General features: G+C 46.6%; 1 protein-coding gene across 4 annotated transcripts in view; it reads left to right on the plus strand.

Annotated features, from left to right (window-relative positions):
* LOC149335264 (adenosylhomocysteinase-like 1) overlaps window positions 1-14336 on the plus strand; it is a 266601-nt gene that overhangs the window by 118867 nt on the left and 133398 nt on the right. The window contains exon 2 of one of the 4 annotated variants that reach the window (XM_089551930.1): window positions 6470-6533. The exons of the other annotated variants lie outside the window; for them this stretch is intronic. The gene's annotated coding sequence lies outside the window, so the exon portion shown is untranslated. The remainder of the gene's footprint in view (window positions 1-6469; window positions 6534-14336) is intronic. 4 annotated transcript variants of the gene reach the window in all.

Raw genomic sequence — 14336 nt, forward strand, 5'->3', positions numbered from 1 at the left:
CAAACCGAATGTTTATCTGTGCACTAAATATTTGAGGTTCTTGAATCGGGAAGTTCCATCACGCATGCGATTCAAAAGTTGATTTTTTATGCTCCTGATTGTCGCCTATAAATTCGTTGTTGTTCTCGAGAATAAAGCCAGTTGATGTCTAGCGCCTGTGCTGTCTTTCTCTACCCTGTCGTCCTTGTTTTTTAAGCGCTACTACTATGTCCTCTCAATCTAAACACCAACTAGCCCAGCTGTCTGCCATAAAGGCATATGTTACGAGGATCGTCTTCGTCCTTATGAGACGCTTATTCAGAAACAAGCGTGAAACTGTTGGTATTATTTAGTGCAGAAGCACTGTGCGCAGGCGGGTCAGAATATATTTATTTGGTTAGCTTTGCTGTGTTTACTGGCGCACAAGCGGCTGAGAATGAAGACGTCAATCTGTACGGATAGCGAACGTGTATATGTACCGTTTGTAGGCCGGTTAATAAGCAGAGAATAGATTGACACCGCTATGTCGCCACGCCTTTCGTTCACCTTTTTTGCTTTTTTGAGAGCGAAAGTTACGTATGGGCGATTCATTAGTCCCATATCTTTTGTTTTCAACGTCCGCCTTGCTATATATATATGGCTCGCTTATATATACACCCAAACATAGTAGAGCAAATAGAAGAGAAAATTAGGGCTGTGGTATCACGCGAAGTTACCTAACGGTGTAGCTCTGCGGTGATCAATAGGAGCGCGTTGTCGCGGTCATTACGAAACAAGTGATTACGAAACGTCTCGGCAGCTAAATGGGTCGCTTGCGTTGTCCGAGAACTAGGTCGCCAAGCGGAGTTTCTTTTTTTGTTTGTTTGTTCCGGTTTCGTTGTTTTATTATAAGCCCTCAGGCTGCGAAATTAGACTCCAGCTAATTTCTTCTTCTGCCTATTCCGACATTTGACCGATCGATTCGATATAGCGCGAGCTATATCCGCCGATATCCGAGCTTCCACCTAAGTGCTTTCGATCGCTGTAGCACTTGGGGAAACCCCATATTCGGGGAAAGGATTTCCGGAACCCGAAGGGATCGATGGTTTCGTTTGTCCCGAAACGGGGCGATCTTGTCTCCGCCTTGACCGATACGGCGCGGGATCGATACGTGCAGCCGTTTAATTCGCGGAAGCAATCGGATGCAGGCTTTGCAGTGTTTGCGTTACGCCGATGCAGGCCCAATGCGGAACGCGGGCTTGCATAGTGCATTTTTATTCTTGTCTTATTACCCCGCGTTCGTGATTAGAACGCGGTACCTTCCTTATACAGGCCAACTTCAGATGCTCCTCATCGTAGCCAACAGTTCTGGACAGAAGCATTTTTGAGTGGGAAACCGTTTATGAACGCAAATTTTTCACATAATATAAGATTTCACTATAACAGCCAATATATCCCAAGATCCCCCGATTGCATGGTGGAACAACAACGCAAACTAAGACAGAGAACACAGAACATGAGGGGAGACACTGGCAGTCTGGCAATCTTTTTTGCTATCGTCAAAAGCGTTCCCCATCGGTTTTCTATGGCAGTCTGAACTGTTCGCTACGATCGATGGAAACACTCTAAAATAAATATTTTGCTACATGTAAGAGGAATGGAACCTTATCTTCAGTATTTCCACTACAGTGTCTTACAGTTTTCCAATTTTCAAATTTTTTTGCCCGAGAAACCTCGATATGGTATGCTTGCAAACTGTGTAGGCTGCGCGGGGCAGTATATACAGAGAGCACGCCTTTCAATTTGCACCTGAAACGCTCCTCCTAATGAGGTCCTCAGGTGCCAGCGCGTGCGCGATGCTGCAGGTGATTGAAATACCTTAAGTTTACGGGAACCCTGGGAGGATGCTCTTGTCGTTAATTAATTAATTAATCACCGATATGCACATTAATGTGAACTGATAGTGCGTTTTTTAAAATTGTCATCTTCATTCTACGGTTGTTTCTTGTGGCGAAAGAAAGCGCCTGATGAGGCGTTCTCTGGCTCTGCATGGAGCGTGCCATCTCGCATTTCCAGACCGGGACACACCGGGTGCGTTTTATCACCGCACTTCCCGGAAAAACAAAAAAGAAAACGTTGATATATGTACGGGCGTAGAGGACGCCGCAACACGCGCGGCAGATGCCGGCAAATCACGCTCGCGACGCCATTTATTTCCCCCCTCCTTGCCCTACTGTTAGTAGTTGGCTGCTATATGCGTACGTATAGAGTGACTCTTTTTTTCCTCCTCGTTCTTTCACGAAATCCGTGGTGCACTCGGCATTGTGCGGATGGGCTTTATCTCGGCATCAAAGGAGAAGACAGGCCTGCCCGCTGTCACGAGAGCGCTTGCCTTATATAACTACGCGGCCGCCGCGCATCGATTGGCCCCGGATGCGAGGAGGCCGGCAGGGAGATAATTGGAGCGGACTCCCTTTCGAGGCTTGTCTGCCGGCCTGTCCGCTGCCAAGAACCCGTTATCTCTCCTTTGTCTCGCTTTCTTTTCTTAGCTCGTATTCGTATACCTCTACCTGACGGTTATATCGTTTGCGTACGCGTATATGGGGTCTCTCATGTTATGCGAGTATTTTATGGGATTGTTCTCCCTTTTTTTGCATGTTCCATAAACTTCTGCGCATTTATTGGTTGCTTTTGTATCCGCAGCACCAATATTTTCTAGGTGTGGCGCCTGAACTGTAAGATGTTAACGCTATATCGTTAAGCAGCTCGTGTTGCAGAAAATCCGGTGACACTGTAGGTGTCATTGGTGGCCGAGAGTGAAAAAAATCCGCGAAAATTTCCCAGAGAAGCAACCTCGGAGGTGGATGGACCACTTAGGTCACGTGACACTGCGGCATGATCACAACCTACCCATCGGATTGTGAGCAAACTAACCACCGTGGCGCGTGGCAGTTAATTTAATTACTAGCCGCTCGGCAAGAGCAACCTACACGGCCCACCGGTGGTGGTGGTAGGAAACATTTATTTAATGCTATTTATAGGAGGGAGTGGGGACCGGCCTTAAGGGCCAGCCCCTTACAAATACTAGGAGAGCCGCTTCCGCGTGTGGCTTCCGCGGAGTGTGGCTTCCGCGGCAGCTCGGGTCCTAGCCACGAGAGCTCGTTGGCTCTCTAAGGTAGATCAGTTGAGCAGGGCAGCCTCCCAGCCCTCTCTCGGGTAGGTGAGGGGAAAGGGGGGGTAAGCAGGGTTAGAGGGTCATGCCCACACCATGTGATACACGTCCGAGAGCGCGAATTCACAACGCGGGCACTCCTCCTTAAAAGCCCAATCAATCAATCACTCAATCAATTAATCAATCAATCAATCAATCAATCAATCAATCAATCAATCACTCACTCACTCAATCAATCAATCAATCAATCAAATGAAGGAAGCCGACCGCCATCGAAAGCATCATCGAGTTAGTCTAACAATGAAGGATTCTCTCTCGTTTTCATAGCCACGCACCGAATCAAGCGGAAATGGGGAAAACACGTGCTGAGAACAATCGCATTCACGAGCACACAATCGCATTCCAACGAGCCTTGCGATTAATGCATAACGGAGTTCACGGTACTTCAATTTTTCAACAGGGCGACGCATATAGCCTCGTGCGCCTTCGCCTTGGCTCTAGCCTCGCCTCGCCCTGCTGAGTTGCGCCGTGGGGTGGGCTTCGTTGTTCGATCCGCCGAGTGGGGGCGCATATGCAGCCAGGCGTTTCAGGATAGTTGCGACGAAACGTTGAATTGTGGCGCCCGATGCCGAATGGTCCCTACTCGCGGAACTCCATGCAAATCGCGCCCACGACTCGTTCCACGCCGAAAGAGATATATGCGTTCTGCGCGGCTAGCGACGGTTGGGAATCGATATCGGAGGCCCTGAATGGAGAAGTCTAATGAGCGGCGGCCGGCAGCTGGTGTGTAGACCCCTTCGAGGCCCTCATTAACGAACCAGGGCTGCGTAGTTAGTGATATGCAAACGCATGGATAGCTGCTCCGACCGTGCGTTGGGGGATAGCGTTTGTGTAGCGAACTGAAGAATGGTAACGTATTTCTTTACTTGCGGTAAATGTTAACTGCACTGTTGCGAGTGGATACAAACGGATATAATTGCGTGCGGTGCACAAATGAAACAAATGAGAAAAAAAAAGGACGCAAATCAGAGCAGAAACATATACACAAAATAGAGGAGTAGTATATGAAGCGAAGCAGCTTGCGGTACAGCTGTGTACAGGGCGTAGCAGTTTCTACAGTCGTCAGAAACCGTGCTTATTAAACTATTAATGTTTTTCTCGATTCATTCTTTTAGTCCTTTTAACGTTTAACAGCGCTTACTGCCAGTTGTGACGTCAGTGCTGACAGCCAGAAAATGTCGTTCCCAGACCAATTGGCTAGACGGTAAATGAACGGGCCAAGAGAAGGACTAAGTTTTAAGTACGGCCCGAGGATAGCCTTGCAAAGCGCCACCCAGTACAAGTATGCGATTCAGGTTTTGCATTTGCACAATTTCCTCGGACGATATTGATTACAAGTGTTACGTTACAGAAAATTGAGAAATTAGCGTAAAGGCACCTGAATAAAATTACTATATGATATGGGGACTTAAGGGCAGATGCCAAAAACGACTGACGAGGAAGGAAGTGTAAATATTACTCTGGAGACTTCAAATCCACAATCTGTTTCTGCCATAATGAGCGCGTTCTTCTCAATTTGCATAGTCGAGTTTGAAATCGCCCTAATTGCTCACCCAAACTCATTCCGAGCATCTGCATCTAAGTGGTCTAGACGAGGCGACGCGCTAACGATCTTCGCAATCACGTCATGTAGAGACGCGTCGGATAAAGGTCTGTCTACTGGTCGCCCAGATAAGAGTGAAGCGGATGATAAATTCGCTTATTCTGTGCGACGGTCTGATCGAAGACCACCCTTGCGTCGGAAGTTAGGGCTCCTAATTACGGGGCTTAAATGACGACTTTGGCGATGAACGTTTTTTGCGCATGCTCCGTGTTAACGAAAATAACGATGTCAATCAGTGTGAAAGTTAACGGTTGGAAATGGTAGTAATAAAAATTTACAGGCAGCGGAGAATAATTGCGATCACCTTTACATAGTCAACATAAATCAGACCTTTTTGTGGAAAGCCTTTAGAAAAGAGCAGCTAATTAGTCATCTTTTATGGGCACGAGCTGAAATCCGCTTTATCAAATTTACATATTTCTTTGGAAGCGGAGTTGGGTGCGCTGATATTTAAAAAAAAATTTATTTTTGGATTAAAACTAACAGGTACTTTATTTTTAATTTCGAAGACTTGCCATCTGGCAGATAACATTTGCTTTTTAATAAGGCTCTTAGTGTTACATCGAAATCCGCTAACAAAAATGAGCGTCTGCTATCGCGTTTCGCATTTCATGTTATAGCGTGCATTTATGACGTGAAATTAATTTTATTGGATCCCAAGGTTGCATGGTTTTGTTCGCTTTTCTGTCCATTTATTTGTGCTGTCACACGCACCATTTGTCTGATATTGTGTCCACTGTCCTGCGTCCTCTGTTAAGCTCCAGCGCCTCCAGCTTCGCTTCTGAACTGTTTTGTGTCGTACCTCCTTGACTGCCAGAAAAGTGCCGAGAAAGACGTCTGCAGTAGGCACGGTTCACAGTGCACAACGTTGCCTGAGGACATGGGTATCGCGCACGGTCACTCCTCACGTTAGATGGGGGCCCTGAAACACCCTTCGTATTAAGTCATTCGTTACTCGCAAAGCACAGAACCCTGTTTGATAAAAGAATCTCACTTAGATCTGTCTTCTTTGTGTACAGCGTATCGCGACCACAGTCGCAACACTATGACTCTTGCTCGCCTAGCTTTCCTTCTTTGCATGCTAGTTCAACTTAGTTCGAAGATGACGTCACTACTAAGGTTCACCATCTCAAGATTGAAGGTTTTTGAACTATGCGGGAACTTTCTTCCTCTCACTTTCTCTCTCATTTTAGAGACTTGCCTTTGTGTTATGTCATTTCATTTTGTGCGCTTCGGGCGTCTCAAGCGTTGACCAATCGCCGGCGGCTCAGTTGTGACGTCACGAGGGTCATTAATTGATGCGTGGAAGCCGATGTCGAAGCAGTTAAGTCAACTTCCTGGTGAAATAGTCAGTTCCGTGTGCCACTTTACGCTGCGGTACTGGCGCTGCATCTTCGTGTTACGAAATTTTGCTCGTAACACTGTTTGTAGCAACGACTGGGTGAGTTCTCGCGTTGAGTCACTTTAACTAAATCTGATTCACTCGTAATATTCGAAGGGTTTTTCAGGGCCCGTTTTATAGTGCGCTGAGAAAGAAGCAGAAAAAAAGAGAAAAGACGTGGGCTTATGACGTCATTAGCACCGATCTGTGTCGTCATTGGTGACGTCATTGGAGACCGACAGTTGTGCCCCCTGGTGACGTCCACCTCTGTGCATGTGTTGTTCGGCGGCTCCAGTGGCTGCGGAGGGACGACGGGAAGTACGCCGTGCTCCAGGATGTCCTGCTCACCGACGACGAGTGTGAGTGCATGGGCTGTACTACATACATCGAATATAGGGATTCGGGGATTCGGGTTTAGGGATCCCCTTAAACACATTCGACCCATGGGAATATGGGATTTAGAGGTGTAGGAATTCTCCTGAACCACTTGACCAATCTACAACAGCTGTATCTTACCGGTACTTACCTATGGGGCAGAAACGTGGAGGCTAACAAAGAGGGTTCAGCTTAAGTTAAGGACAACGCAGCGAGCTATGGAAAGAAAAATGATAGGTGTAACGTCAAGAGACCGCAAGCGGGCGGAGTGGGTGAGGGAACAAACGCGGGTTAATGTCATCATAGTCGAAATCAAGAGGAAGAAATGGGCTTGGGCAGGGCATGTAATGCGAAGGCAAGATAACCTCTGGTCCTTAAGGGTAACTGAGTGGATTCCAAGAGAAGGCAAACGTAGCAGGGGGCGGCAGAAAGTTAGGCGGGCGGATGAGTTTGTGGGGATACGGGGGCCGCAACTGGCAAAGGACAGGGTTAATTGGAGAGACATGGGAGAGGCCTTTGCCCTGCAGTGGGCATAGTCAGGCTGATGATGATGGTGATGACTTGACCAATGGGCTCGTCGAATTTTAGTGATTCAAATTAAGGATTTCCCGTAAACACATTGAAGCAACGGGCATATCGAATTTAAGGATTTGGGGGATTCTGGTTTGGAGATATTTCCCGTAAACACATTGAAGCAACGGGCATATCGAATTTAAGGATTTGGGTGATTCTGGTTTGGAGATATCCCTGACACATTTGACCAATGGACGGACGTATCGGGCCATTGGGCGCTGCCATTTCTTGGTCTTCTTTTAATTTTCCTTACTTTCTTTTATACGTGGTAGAGAGAGGGTGCGGTAGATGGTCCTTGGCGATCACAAAATGAACAAGGGAGGGGAAAACCTCAGTTTGCTAGAGCCGTTTGCTATACGGCTATACGGCTACGTTTGCTATACCGTTTGCTATACGGTTTACAAACGTGCACATTGGTTGTGTTCGATGTGCATGACCGACCCATATACTGTCTAACTTGTCGACTCGTAATTTAAGGAACGGATGGATGACTGCTTTCATCGGACAACAAATAAATAAAAAAAAACGGTGGTATTAGAGAGCGTTCCTTTTGCTTCCGTGCCGATCGTTTAATGCTCGCGTTCCTACATTCCTGGCTTTATGCGTTTAGTGTCTTTTGTTTAGCTATTGTAAATTTTTTTTTGCAAATGATAGTCCTTCTTTCTGGTAAGGCCTTTAGGTGGAGTTCAATAATTGGAGGTTTGCAAAGAGCCAGAGCAGTCATAATGGCCGACAAACATTATCATGTCCTCTGACCAGCTTTGGACGGCCGTGTAATTCTACCGCATCTGGGCTATCATATCGTCCGACCAGCATTGGGCTATTGCCATCACTGGGCTATCATGTCGTGTGATCGGAACTGGGGTCATGACCTCGATGAACCGACAATGGCTCATCGGATGCTTACTGATCTGTGCGAGAACGAAGCCCGACCCGGAACGCTCTTACGTAAGCAAACTTCTGTGAACCGGCTGAGATTCGCGAAGCCTATGCGTTTCGCAAGAACTCTATGCATGCGCGGCCATTTTCGCCCACCGGCGAGGCGATAGCCCAGCGTTGATAGCTAACCAATTACAAGGTTACGAAAGAGGCGCTGCGCGAATCATTATCCGCAGGTCGCCTCAATGCTCCAGGATATTACGCTGACGTATATAGTTGAGTTTCATCAAGACGGTCCCGAATGGGAAAGTAATGGAAATTTTTCGAGCTCAGCATCATCAAGTCTGAAAGCCAACTCTGGTGAATGACGGTCGGTTTTCGTTAACCCTGATCGCTCTTTTAATGCAAAGTGCTTTTAATTCTAGCTATGAGGGCAGAATAGCTGGGAGAGCGTTTCACGCAAAAAAAAAAAAACTGAATCCGCTTAGCGGCTGGCTCCTACGCACATCGCGAAATGCTTAAAGGATTCCCTCATAAAAATAGTCTGTAGACAGTCTGTAGACTTCTTATAGACTCTATTGCCTTCCTCTAGATATTTCTTTTTGTCTATTCATGCTCTGTAGACTTTCTATAGACAAAAGTCTGCCAAAAGTGTATGGCCATATATCTATAGATTGTCTATAGACTGTCTGTAGCATTTGTATTGCCTATGGACTGTTCTGAAGGATTTGGATATAGAGAGTCTATAGACTTTATAGACAAAGGTCTATAGACAGTCTATAGACTATCTAAAAAATTTTGTAAGGGATTGCATTATGACTGGGTGGTCCAAGAATGCTGTCGCGTCTTTGGAAGTAACGTCGCGCAAGTCACCGTGCAACTCAGGTAGCGCGTTTCCCGAAAATACCCGATTAATCCTTTGCTTTTTCACAGCACCCGATTATGCGGCGTTTTCCCTAAAGGTTTCCGCCGCCAACTCCGTGTGGGCGCATACATATACGCGCTTCACCGAGATGGCTCTGCTTGCGTACGTCGCAGCCGTATACTCGTCGACTAACAAAGACTCCCTGCCAGGAACGGTTAATTTTCCATCCCGTCGCACCCACCAGTCCCGCGTCGCTTTGCATGGAAACGCATTCGCGTGAGCGAGTTGATCCGAGATGTTACACGCACTCGCTCACCCCGGTCTGGTAAGCTTCATAACCAGGCGCTCTCTTGGCGTGTCGCTTACATAGCCCTAGGATTATAACCGCTCGGGCGTGCCAAGCAAATACGACGACGCCGGTTTTCAGAAGCGGACGAAGTCAACCGAGTGTTTCCTCCGCCGAGGGAATAAAAGAAAGCTCGACGGAGAACCAAAGATGTGCCCCCGGGCTTGCTTATAGGCAGCGTCTTTCGAGACGCTGCGACCTTTGACGCGTGATGTCTGAGTGTACACAGTCTAGCACGATTTGAAGGTAATCGCGTTAGTTCCGGCTGAAACGGACCAAGAAATTTTTCCCAGTGTGACGGTCGCTTAGTCCGCAACAAACATGGCGATGCAGGCTAGAATATTTTGGTTACTTAAAATCACGTATTCGTTGCAGCAGTCTTGCGAAAATAAACTGTGTTAGAGGAACTTAATCCCAGTTGGTGAAGCCTGAAGGGGTTACCTTCATACCACGTCAGACTGTACATTTCGGTGGGCGCTCTTTGTTTGGTTACAATAAAATTAATCTCTATTCGATGTTTAGCACCCGTGCTCCATCTAGGGGAAGAGGCAGACGACTTCGCTTCTTTCTTTTAACCCTTTTTGGAATCGCCTTTGTATTGCCTCGAAGGCATTGCGGCCTTTTTCTGTAAGATTCAGTTTCTTGAAACGCTATGGTCTTTGGCGAGAAGTAGATGGTAGACGTTTTCTGTTCTTTCTTGGCGGCATGCATTCGCGCTGATCTATTCCGGGGCTTCGGTAACTTCTGTGCCCCGAAGCAGTGCGGTGTCCCAGACCAACGGCGCTCATGGACGCCTGAGCGCACTGTTTTAACGAGCACCCTGTCTTTGGATCTTCCTCTTGTTGATATCTTTGTGAACGCGGGGAATGAAAAAGAAAAAAAAAAGGACTCGCGATAAATGGGCGGACGTGAAGAAGCAACAAACAGGGACAGAAATGTAGGACACTAGAGGGAATTACTGACGTCACTGATGACGCAGGTTGCGAGAGCTTTGCTTGTCGCCTATACCTGTAGCGTATGTAGGAAGAAGGTCTAGGAGAGATGACGGTATGAAAAAAGACGTGGCCAGGTGCCCATACGTCTTCGTTTTAAAGCACGCGTTTCTCTGATCTGCTTTCGGGGGAAAAAAAAAAGTAACGGTGTAGAGAAGGATGGAAATTGAATTTTTTTTTTCTTTCTGGAAATCGGGCTTTAATAAGCCAAGTGGGATGCCCTGTCTACCTTTCGTAGACCATCGTCTCAAAGTCTTGAAAATCCAAACTACAAAAGACCAATGAAAACCGATTTTCAACCGACAGCCAACGTGCTCCTCCATTGGTGCGAAAAGCACACATATAACATAGACATTGACATGTGTTGAACAGACAAGAAAGAGACACGAAAACCGCTATCTCGCGTTCACTGTACTTCGAGGCTTGTGTAACTTTTTTTTTACTTTTTAAACTGTTTATATTGGAAAAAGAACAGATGTAGAAGAAATTGCATCGTTTTTTTTTTTTCATTTTACGCCGCCGAAGCTGGTCCTTAGCAAGCCCAGCCGAGTGCCTCCTGTAGCTAGCGCGCACGGTTCTTGAAAAATTGTCAGAAACGCGAGCCGAAAAAAAGAAGGAATAATGCCAATAACCGCGAACAAACCTCAGGCATGTGCGCTGCTTTCGAGAAAAAAAAAGTTTGAAACGAAAAGGCAGACAAATATCCGGAAACCCGTGTTTCGGCTTGACTGCGTTCGGGCCTGGTATAAGGCCAAGGGCTTGGCTCCGCGAAACCAAGGAAACGTAATCCTATTTGAAGCCCTGAGTCGAGCCCCGGCCTCTATCAGCTTGATCGGCGGCCAGCTGTGGGGTGCAGGAAATCTTCGCTTTTGAACTTACTGCATTTTGTCTTGATAGTGCCGTTAGCGGTTTTATTGCTTACTCCAGTTGTAAACTGTGTAGTGCTGTGTGAACGGGCCAAATTTTACTTTTTCTGCGTGCATAGCCTTCGCGTTCCTTAAATGTATCTTTTCTATTTTACTTTTCGTTTTGATATCTTTGTGGACTTCTGTTTGCCACGAAACCGGGCCGGGGTGCTTGCTATGTGAGAGTTGGTGTTGCAGCTTCTTGTGTTGATGCGCGTCCTTTAGATTCTTTTATTTATTTTTTAATTTATTTTGCTCGAAGGCAGCGGGCAATTCTCGATTCGACGATTGTTTCGCCAGAAGAAAGAGGAAGCAGCACTGCACCGCGGGATTGAACTGACATTTCGAAGTTTCGGGCCAGGGGTCGGCGTAAGTGGGAACTCGAGTACCTTCCACTTCAAAGTTCTGACGCCATTCGCGATAACGACGTTACTGGAACGTTAATTGTGCGTTAACTCTTTTTTTAATCATTCTTCTCACTTACGTTAGTGCTTTGGAAGAGGTGACATTTTATTACAAGAATGAGCATTGGTTTTTTGAGTCTCCACAATACAAACGGTGGAGAAGTATAGCGCTGAGAGATGTAGGAGCGGCGTTGACTCAGTACACGCCAATATTTTTGTGATGTTGGCTACTGTTCTGTCGCGTCAAATGATAACGTGGAAGGTCACTTTAGGGGCATTCCGCGCTGTGTCTCTCAGATGCGGAGATTGTGGTTTTCTACCCCCCTCCCTCCCGTTTTTTTCTGGCTTTTACATCTTTTTCAGGTCATGACCGTGCGTTTCCTTGTAGTCTTATTCTTTGCATGTACTGACTGCCCGCGGTCGCTCACTAGCTATGGTGCTCGGCTGCCGAACACGAAGAGTCCAAATTAGTCCGAAAAGCCCTCCACTAAGAGCCCAGTGTTGCTCTGACTCGAAAAAAAAAAATGAATTCATAAACAATTATGGAATGAATTAATAAAGTGATTAACTGTTTATCGTGATTACGAATAAACCGACAAATCAATGTCAGTGCACGTTAAAGAACCCCAGGTGGTCGAAGTTTCCGGAGCCCTCCACTACGGCGTCTCTCATAGCCTTAGTCGCTTTGGGACGTTAAACCACATAAACCAAACCAAACCAAACCAAACCAACCGACAAATCAATAAATCAAATCGATAATTTATGTATGTCAGTCATTAGGTCAATAAATCGTTTACAATTGATAATGATCAGCCATTAAATAAATTGTTGTAGTTTTGGATCAATAGTTTAACGTCCCAAAGGGACTAGGGATGAGGGATGCCATAGTGGAAGGCTCCGAATAATTTTCGACCCCCTGGGGTTCTCTTTAACGTGCACTGACATCACTCAGTACACGGGCCTCTAGCATTTCGCCTCCATCGAAATTCGACCGCCATGGCAGGATTCGAACCCGCGTCTTGCTGGTCAGCAGCCGATCACCATGACCAGCGCGCCACCACAACAGCTCCATAAAGTAAATTAATCAGTCTACTTTTACACTCAAGTATATGGCGCGGAAAAATTAACCTTTATACGTACACTTCGACTGCATCTCCCAAGCAGGTATTTCCACGCATCACTTTATAGTGCGCATTTACTGGAGCTCGTCTTTGCTTTGTGGTTGCACGGCGGTCGTGTAACATTTTCAGCGGAGTTCCGCGTTTTATATTAGCCCGTGGAAGCATCCTGCGTAAGGTCGACTCACAGCTGCCGCCAACAAAAATCCCAAAGGCGTGCTCCAACAGAAGAAGGCGTGTTTGCACCAAGAGAAACCTCGCCTAACTTTCACCACACGCCGCCCTGCGTATTAGCCTAATGAGGCTGCGCGAACACACTGCGGCGGCCGCAGATATACAGGCCGCAGTTTACCGCGCTCGCTTCATTTCCTCGTCGTGGGTTTTATGCACCCTAAATCTTGACACATTCCTCTGTCTTTCTTTTTTTGCTTTTCTTACTTTATATCGCGCCTTGCCCATACTTTCGCGTATGCCATCCTTACCCGCTTTGCTAGTCTCTGCTGCCTCGGTGGTCTAGTTTTCACTTTGTTTAGCCAAGCATAAGCATCGAAGTCAAATTAGCAAGTGCGAAAGTCTTTGTGGTGCGTTCACGCTTTGGTGATGAGTTCTCGTTTAGTTTTTCTTTTTGTACGTATTTTCCACTTTCCATTCAGCCCCTTAATGATCGCCCTCGGCTAGAGGGAGTTAGATAGTTTCTGTTCGGCGATCTTTATGTGCAGCGACGGTAAAGCAGATGCACCGGTTAATGCCCAACTCTTGTGGAAGAAGTTCTCCCTTATGTGAACCCTTTGTCGATAGAGTTCATGGAAGATCCGCCAAAGATGCGTTTAATGCCTAGCGAACACTTGGCGATGTTGTGGATTTGAACGTGCCAGTTTGCTTAAAATAGCGCATGCCCGTAAAGAACGCGAGCTCGCGCATTTAGATCGGGGCTCTTTCATTTCTTGGGCAGCTGGGAGTTAATGTCGACCCGCAGATTTTGTTTATGTAACTACGAGCGTATTCTGGCCTTCACGCATTATGCAGCCATTATGCAATGGCTATATATTTCGCGCTTGCGCTGGGTAACCGCACAAGGCCTTGTTTTCGTAAACTTCAGTTGTGGAAGCCATACTGGCTGTGCCAGGCGCAGGAAATTTGGAGGAACTTTTCTAGTTTGCACGACTACCACCATGGGCCGAGTGGCATTAAGCACGCAAAATCATCGCGGGAATTTCGAATGCTCGGTACATTCCACTTATTTTCTTTGGACGTCTGAAATATTTGGCTCACGTGAGCGAGCATTTTATAGGTCAGGTTTTGCGGCTAGGAGGAAGAGTCGGCCATGATAACCACCATGTTCATGCAGAATCTCCCGGGACCCTCTAGTTTTATATATAAAAAAAAGCCAGGTTGAAAATATCCCCATTAAGATACGCGGTGATCACTACTCGCGGCCAAAAGATGGTACTTGTTCCTATTTTCCAGGTAAGCTGGGCATGCGTATGCAGTTTTCGTTGCTTGTGAACTGTTCTTGCTCCCGAATTATTCTTGCAATGGCTGAGCTCCAGAAAAAAGTGCCTTCTATGTGTATACGTTATACACGCGGTATGGCATCAGCTCTAAATGAAAAACGATATAGCATATGTCGGTAACGGTGGTTGTCCGTACACGCCATTTGTTTTGCAAAGATATTCGTATATTAGCGCTCCCAGAACTTCTGAAA

The sequence above is a fragment of the Amblyomma mixtum genome, chromosome 7 (assembly GCF_055824585.1).
Source record: "Amblyomma mixtum isolate Tamu chromosome 7, ASM5582458v1, whole genome shotgun sequence".
NCBI lineage: Eukaryota > Metazoa > Arthropoda > Arachnida > Ixodida > Ixodidae > Amblyomma > Amblyomma mixtum.